Genomic DNA, 8032 nt, shown 5'->3' with positions numbered 1-8032 from the left:
ATAATTATATTTTAAGTGATGATAATTAATATATAAAATAAATGGTTCAATAGGGTGATAGAATCCTCCTGAAGTATGAGTGTGTAGTTGAGCATTCGATAATAGGTTGACAATTCTTACGAAACATACTTTTGAGTGGAGATACTTTATTTGTTTGATTTTAATTTGATAAGAAATCAAATCATACAGCTAATTTGAATTTATTTTTTTGATGATCAAATTTAATAGGACTAGTTTGATTGGATTTCGATCAAAACTCGGCTTGGTAGGGCTTGAATATTGATCAGTGGAAAATATCAGTGCACATTATATGCTATCTTCAAAAAATCTTCACTAGGTTCCACCTTCCATGGTCCTCTAAACAGGAAAAGATATAAAAGGTCACCGAACATAAAGATGTGTAATCAACTAATAATTGATTCAATTGAAAAAGACATACAATATTTATCTCCATCTGCTTTGGTGTGAAATGATATTTTGTTCTTTCTCACTGTGCTGTTGTCTCTAAACTTGTTTTATAATTGCTCAAGATCTATCCATAGCTAGCAGCTGAACCACGTGCTTTTCTTTTTAAATTTTTTTAGGAACTCATGCTTTACATGGACAGTATCTCTTAATTTAATCTACTCATTGATTCCTTACCTACCAACACATGCACCATTACAATTTACAAGTAGATTTAAGTTATAGTACGATAGCAGTGTAAAGAATTTTCATACTATTGCAGTAATTTAATTTAAAGAGTTAACTTATAATTACTTTTTAAGTGATGTAATTGTGTAAATATCTTATTGCGTCGTTAGTGCATAGAACCTCTTAAGCCTCATTAGAATGGAGAGAGTTCTGTCAAACAATTGACTGAATCATTGAGCATCACATCAATGAGATAGAGTCGTTACAATAGAAAAAGTTACCAGCCAAGCTTCCAAATGCTCAAGATTATTTTAGTCACCAGCTGTATATGGGGACAAGCAATATATATTTGAATTAACTGTGAGTAGCTCAGTTCATTGAAATATAATAACCAGAAAATGCTTTTAATTTAAAATATCCCACCTACCGGCTACCGGACTCTTCTTTCTTAAATAATTCTATTAATCTCATTCTGAAGTCTGAACAACAGCTAACTGTTCCCACAATTGTTTCATATCATGTCATGACATTGACTGATTGGGAGCCTCAAAAGGCATCTTCTCCAAAAGAGTACTGCTAGTAAATAAATAAATTGAAGTGCCTCAATATCAGTTCATGGTTGATGTTGCTGAAAAATGAGAAATGTACAAGAAAACTATCTTCTCTTTTTTCTTTTTCTGATCTTAGCTGCTTTATCATCTCAAGTTTATAGTATTTCCAGTGATTTTTCAATATTAGACAGATCAAATGAGTTCATATCAGATGAAAGAGTTTTCCAACTTTTCCAAGAATGGAAACAGAAGCATGGGAAAGTTTACAAGGATGAGAAAGAGGAAGAAATGAGGTTAGAGAAGTTTAGATGGAATGTGAAGTATATAGTGGAAAAGAACTCAGAAAGGAAGTCAGCTTCAGATCATTTTGTTGGTCTGACTAATTTTGCTGATATGAGCAATGAAGAGTTCAGGGAAGTTTATGGTTCAAAGATAAAGATACCCTTTAACAAGAGAAAGATTATTCAGATGAAGAATGTGGAAGAAAAAATAACTTCAATTTCTTGCGATGCTCCTCGTTCGAGGGATTGGAGGAAACTTGGGGCTGTCACTAAGGTCAAGAACCAAGGCCTATGTGGTAAGCTCACTTATGTTCTTTTATCCTTTTCAATTGATCATGTTACCAATAGGTAGATGCTTTCCTTTCTGTTCTATCTGCCAGTCAGTTGTTCTGATTTCTGAACACTTGAATAGTAAGGGTTGCGCGTAGAAATTACCTTGTTGTGAAGTTTACAGCATAGAACTGAGAAACAAATGGTGCTTCTATTTAGTAGATCTCTGGATAGAAAAAAAGGAAGTAGAATGATTTGAAAATTCAATTGACAGGAATTAAAAGGGTAATTCAGTTGATAATTCTGTTTCTTTCTCAGATTATAGCGCATAATGGTGCAGTTGTTTCTTTAATTTGATTTGCTAATGATAGAATTTAAATTCTAACAGTGATGACTAGATTCCACCCGAAAGATGTGCTATTGGATCTCCCTTCTCTTTATTTGTGTAACACAAAAAGGGAAAATGAAGATATGAATACCTTCTTTTAAACGTCAAGCTTGACTACAATCTTGCTCAGGATCCAACCAAAACAAACTATTTCTGCTTTGTTTTAAAGAAATATATCTTCATGTATATGTCCTGGTGCATTTAGCGCTACGTATACCTGTGCTTTGTGGTGGTTTATAAATAGCGTTGGAGGCCACATCGAAGTTGGATTGACTTACATCAGGTACATGTTTTACATCTGGGTAGCTTCTAAGCATTATGTTCCCTGACACAAGCAGAATCAAAGGCAGAATAGGCAATCTGCAAAAATAGTTATTTTTAGTCTAAATGAACCCTCCTTTGGCTTAAGTTGCTGGTCAATAATACTGCTACTATGGGTGTTTCCTTCTTTGCAATTTCACGGCAATTAAGGAGCAATCCAGATGATCCATGGTCTTTAAATCTATATTAGTGGAGTAATGATTTTTACTAAACACTTGCAGGAGCTTGCTGGGCATTTTCAGCATGTGGAGCCATAGAGGGAATAAATGCAATAGTTACTGGTGAACTTATTAGCCTTTCTGTCCAAGAACTTGTTAATTGTGACAATTCAACCAATAATGCTTGTTATGGTGGATATATGGATCCTGCTTTTGAGTGGGTGATCAATAATGGCGGCATTGCTTCAGAACCTGATTACCCATACACGGCCTCTCAAGGCGCATGCAATATCACCAAGGCATATGACAGATCAATTTCATGTCAAATCTTCTATTCATTTTCAAAATACTATCCTTCTTTGAAAGAAAATCTTGATCAACGTTCCTCAACAGGTGAACCATAAGGTTGTAACAATTGATGGATACCAAGATGTTCCAGTAGAGAAAACTGCCCTTCTTTGTGCTGTCGCTCAACAACCTGTCAGTGTTGGCATCGATGGAACAAGTGCTGATTTTCAGCTATATAAAGGGGTACTCTTAATTGTTACTCCTTTTTTCACACAATTATTTGCACTTTCTTCTCTCCAGAATCCCAAAATGACGTGTACTTTGTTCTTTTGTATTATGGAAACATTCAGGGAATCTATGATGGAAGTTGCTCTAGTAGTCCAGATGACTTGAGCCATGGAGTACTAATAGTAGGATATGGTTCCAAAGGAGACGATGACTACTGGATAATCAAGAACTCATGGGGTACATCATGGGGATTGGAGGGGTATGGATATATAAGAAGAAACAGTGATTTGCCATATGGTGTTTGTGCTATTAATTCATTGGCTTCTTATCCAACAAAGGAAATATCTTTTGTACAATCTCCTTATCCGTCTCCTGCCGCTCAACTACCTCCTCCACCATTTCCTCTGCCCTCTCCACCATCTTCAATCGTCCCACCACCTCCTCCATCCCCTTCTCCCCCTCCACCTTCTGCACCATCTCCTTATCTGTATCTGCCCCCTCCACCACCTTTCGAGCCATCTCCTTATCCGTATTTGCCCCCTCCACCACCTTTCGAGCCATCTCCTTATCCGTCTCCAGCTGCTCCACCACCTACTCCACCATCCCCTCTGCCCCCTCCTCCACCTTCTGCACCATTTCCTTATCCGTCTCCGATTGTTCCTCCACCTCCTCCACCATCTCCTTATCCGTCTCCAGCCATTCCATTATTCCCTCCACCACCTCCACTCCCATCCCCTCAGCCACCTTTTGCACCATATCCTTATCCATCTCCAACCGTTTCACCACCTTCTCCTTATCCGTCTCCAGTTGTTCCACCACCTCTTTCACCATACCCTCCATCACCTCCATTACCTTCCCCTCCGCCCCCTACACTACCTCCTCCACCGTCCCCTTTGCTCCCTCCATCACCTCCTCCGCCATCCCGTTCTCCTCCTCCAAACTTCCCACCATCTCCTGCGCCCCCTCCTCCCCCTCCACCATCTCCTCCACCAACCCCTTCGCCCCCTCCACTCCCTCCACCCTCTCCATCACCTCCTCCACCCTCCCTCCCGCCTCCACCACCTCCTTCGCCATCCCCTCCGCCCCCTCCACCACCTTCTCTTCTCCTTTCACCCCCTCCACCATCCCCTCCGCCCCCACCACCTCCTTCACCTCCTCCACCATCCCATCCGCCCCCTCCTCCACCTACTCTGCCATCCCCTTCGCCTTTTTCTCCACCATCCCCTTCGCCCTCACCACCACCTCCTCCACCATCCCCTCCACCACCTCCTCCGCCATCCCCACCACCTCCTCCGCCGTCCCCTCCACCCCCTCCTCCATATTCACCACCGCCTCCTCCTCCATCCCCTCCGCCATCCCCACCACCTCCTCCGTCGTCCCCTCCACCCCCTCCTCCATCCCCTCCGCCATCCCCACCACCTCCTCCTTCGTCCCCTCCGCCCCCTCCTCCATCCCCTCCGCCACCACCACCTCCTCCTCCTCCTCCTTCACCCCCTCCGCCCTCCCCACCACCTCCTCCACCATCCCCTCCGCCACCCCCTCCGCCCTCCCCACCACCTCCTCCACCGTCCCCTCCGCCACCCCCCTCCTCCACCTCCTCCGCCATCCCCTCCGCCCCCTTCACCCCCTCCGCCCTCCCCACCACCTCCTCCACCATCCCCTCCGCCACCCCCTCCGCCCTCCCCACCACCTCCTCCACCGTCCCCTCCGCCACCCCCTCCTCCACCTCCTCCGCCATCCCCTCCGCCCCCTTCACCCCCTCCGCCCTCCCCACCACCTCCTTCACCATCCCCTCCGCCACCTCCGCCCCCTTCACCCCCTCCGCCCTCCCCACCACCTCCTTCACCATCCCCTCCGCCACCTCCTCCGCCACCTCCGCCCTCCCCACCACCTCCTTCACCATCCCCTCCGCCACCTCCTCCGCCACCTCCACCACCTTCTCCAAAACCAAGTGAATGTGGAGGCTGGTATCATTGTCCTGAATATCAAACATGCTGCTGTAAGTTGTATTTCTTTGGCATATGCTTTCGTCATCAGTGTTGTCCTTATGAGAATGGTGTTTGCTGTCATGGATCAGATTATTGTTGCCCAACTGAATATCCCATTTGTGATGTTTATGAAGGCCTCTGCCTCAAGGTACGACTACTTATCTTACGTTTTGTAACATTCAAATTGTAATAAGCAAATTTATTCGTTTTGTTGGAGGAGTCAAAATCATTAGAAAGAAAATTTTAATAATCCTATTGGCTTTTGCTCACTTCACCTATTTCTTCTTATTTTTCTTCTCTTTCAAACCTTTTGTAAAAGTTAGTCATCTCTTATACCCTAGTATTCTGCAGCGACTTAATGCAAATCCTCATCAACATCTAGGACTCGAAATTGCAACATCTAAGCAAGAAAGTAATATTGGTACTTTGGAGAGTGAGAAAATATTGGGAGGAATATGATACTGGAATCTCAAAGGCCTAAATACCTGGAAATTGTTAAGTCCTACACATCATCTGTATACCAAATCTTGCTACAGCATCTGCTATTCCCCTCTCTGCCTGTTTATATCTTTTCATGACCAAAATCTCCTTACGAGAGCCCTTCAATCTTCAATATACCGAGAGGATGCAAATATCTTCTTCGATCTCGTAGTCTTCACTGGTTTTCCTATTTCCGAGTTTCCAAAGGGAGCACATACTAGAGAGAAAGGTACGATGCCACGGGAGTGAAATGCCAAAGAACTCATAGGGTAGATCACTCTTGATAGCTTGCTTGTATCAAAAAGTTGAGAGTTTAATCAACACACAAGGTTAAGTATAAAGTAAATTCTGTTGAATATCTATTATTATTTACTTTCATACTTCTTTTCCTTATTGCAGAGGTTTCATGATACCGTGGGAGTGGCGGCAAAGAAGAGAAGAATGGCCCAATATAAGTTACCATGGAGTACAAATACTAAAGAAACAGAGGAAATGGGCCAAACTCTGAAATGGAAGAGGAAGCATGTTGCTCCAATGTTCTGAGTTAAATAATTGTTATCATGCCTCTCAGCATTCTTAAGAATAAATTCAGTTTTGGTTCTAACACCAAGAATTTTGATGAATCAAACTTTTTAGCTGAAACCACAAACACAATTCCTTAATGAATCTTGCTTGTGCAAAAATATGAATTTCTGGAAATACAGAACTAGAAAGAGAGTTATGTAGCCCGGAAATTCAACCCACCACAAGCATTTCGTCAGCAGCTGCACTATAGCTTTTGGTGAAGGTGGTCTTGGATGTCTTTTAACCATTTTCTTTTTATATACTTGAAAGAAAATGGTGTATGTGGAGGAGGATACACGTGTATGGAGGTGAATCATAATTGTTTCTGGCTTCTGGTAAAGGAAACATAGAATGATTAGATTGCATGATGTATATACATGTTATTGTTTTCAGTATATTTGATGGCTGCCTAGTAGCATGATCTTCAAATCTTGAAAATATTGTTTTCAGTTTTATGTTGTGTACATTCTTGAAAATCCTTGTGAAGAAGAAACTTGCATGGTGATTGCCAAGTACAACTTTTTTCATTTTTTAGTGTGTCTAATTTTATTTTTAAAAGGACTTATCTTTGAAAGTATGGTATCTCATGTAATTGGCTTTACATAATATATAACAAATGAGATACAATCAAACCTCTTTATAATGTTATTTATTTCGATACTGTTTGACTACTATAACAAAATGTTGTTATAGAGACATATAATGTAATATAATATAAATGATGGTTCCACAAATAATATGATTATGATAACGCTTATAGAAACGTCTGATTGTATACTAAAATTAGTTTTAGTATGTGATACAATATTACCAAACTGATCAAATGTAACACTAAATTAAAGTTTGCTAGTTACCTCCAATTGCCTAGCAGAGAGCAATGTAAAATTGGATGATGTTAGCTTTTAAAAAATTATATATTATTAATATGTCAGCGATCAGTATGTTTACCCTTTTTTTCACAATGGATGGTCTAGATCTGATTATGGACTTGAAATAAGCATCATTGGATGCTACATTGGAATTGTAATTTTTTCTGTGCATGTATCTTTACTTATTCATAATTTGGTGTGTGTGATGTGCACAGACAAAGGATTTTTTTTTTCCTAATACACCAAACGGCACTACATTTACTATGTTTAAAGTAGTCATAATTGAAGTGAATTTAGGACTCGTTTGATTTGGGGATGAAGTTATTTTTGATATTATAATTTTAGGATTATAATGTTTATAATAATTTATTCCAATCAAGTTTGAAGTATAAATTGTCTTAAGTAGGATAACAAAGACAATAAAGGGGTGCTAGCAAGGAAGTGAAGAATGACAAAGTCATCTGAAAAAAATGAAAATACAAAAAAATCCACCTTTTACTTCTTCTTGGCTTCTCTCTTTTCTTTACCTTAAAATTGAATAATTCGTGTCAAATTTCTGATTTATCTTACGTAAATTGTCTCCTAAACATCAAAATTCACTAATTAGGCAAAACGAACACTTGTAATAATTAAACCAACAAAATAACCTTTCAATACGAGTGGTAATTTATATGAATATGTTTATTTATTAGTTGCTTACTAAATTTTCCCATTGTCTCAGTTCCTAGTAAAGTCAACAAACTCAAAGTTGGAATATCAAATTATATTTTATTTCCATCCTACAATATCTAAGTGACCTCGAATCACCAAGTCCAGTCAAGCCACTGAACATTATTGGTAGTATTAATTAAGTGCCTCGGAATATTGAATAATATTTTTTAAAAAAAATTGAAACTGCAAACTAATTAATGCATTTTATCCAATTTGATATTTACATCGGCTAGCATTTCAAACTTAGAGATTTCAGCATAAATGAGACCGATTAAATATTACTTTTTGTCAGAAACAAATGA

General features: G+C 39.9%; 1 pseudogene across 1 annotated transcript; it reads left to right on the top strand.

Annotated features, from left to right (window-relative positions):
• The first annotated feature begins 973 nt into the window (after window positions 1-973).
• On the top strand, window positions 974-6571 carry LOC129875012 (uncharacterized; annotated as a pseudogene). The gene is made up of 5 exons (XR_008763045.1): window positions 974-1761; window positions 2666-2901; window positions 2996-3133; window positions 3241-5254; window positions 5986-6571. The product of XR_008763045.1 is annotated as an uncharacterized LOC129875012 (transcript).
• Window positions 6572-8032: the final 1461 nt, after the last annotated feature.

Source organism: Solanum dulcamara, chromosome 11 (genome assembly GCF_947179165.1).
Source record: "Solanum dulcamara chromosome 11, daSolDulc1.2, whole genome shotgun sequence".
Classification (NCBI taxonomy): Eukaryota; Viridiplantae; Streptophyta; class Magnoliopsida; order Solanales; family Solanaceae; genus Solanum; species Solanum dulcamara.
The sequence above is the reverse complement of the archived record's forward strand: the minus strand, read 5'-3'. Positions and strand labels throughout refer to the sequence as shown.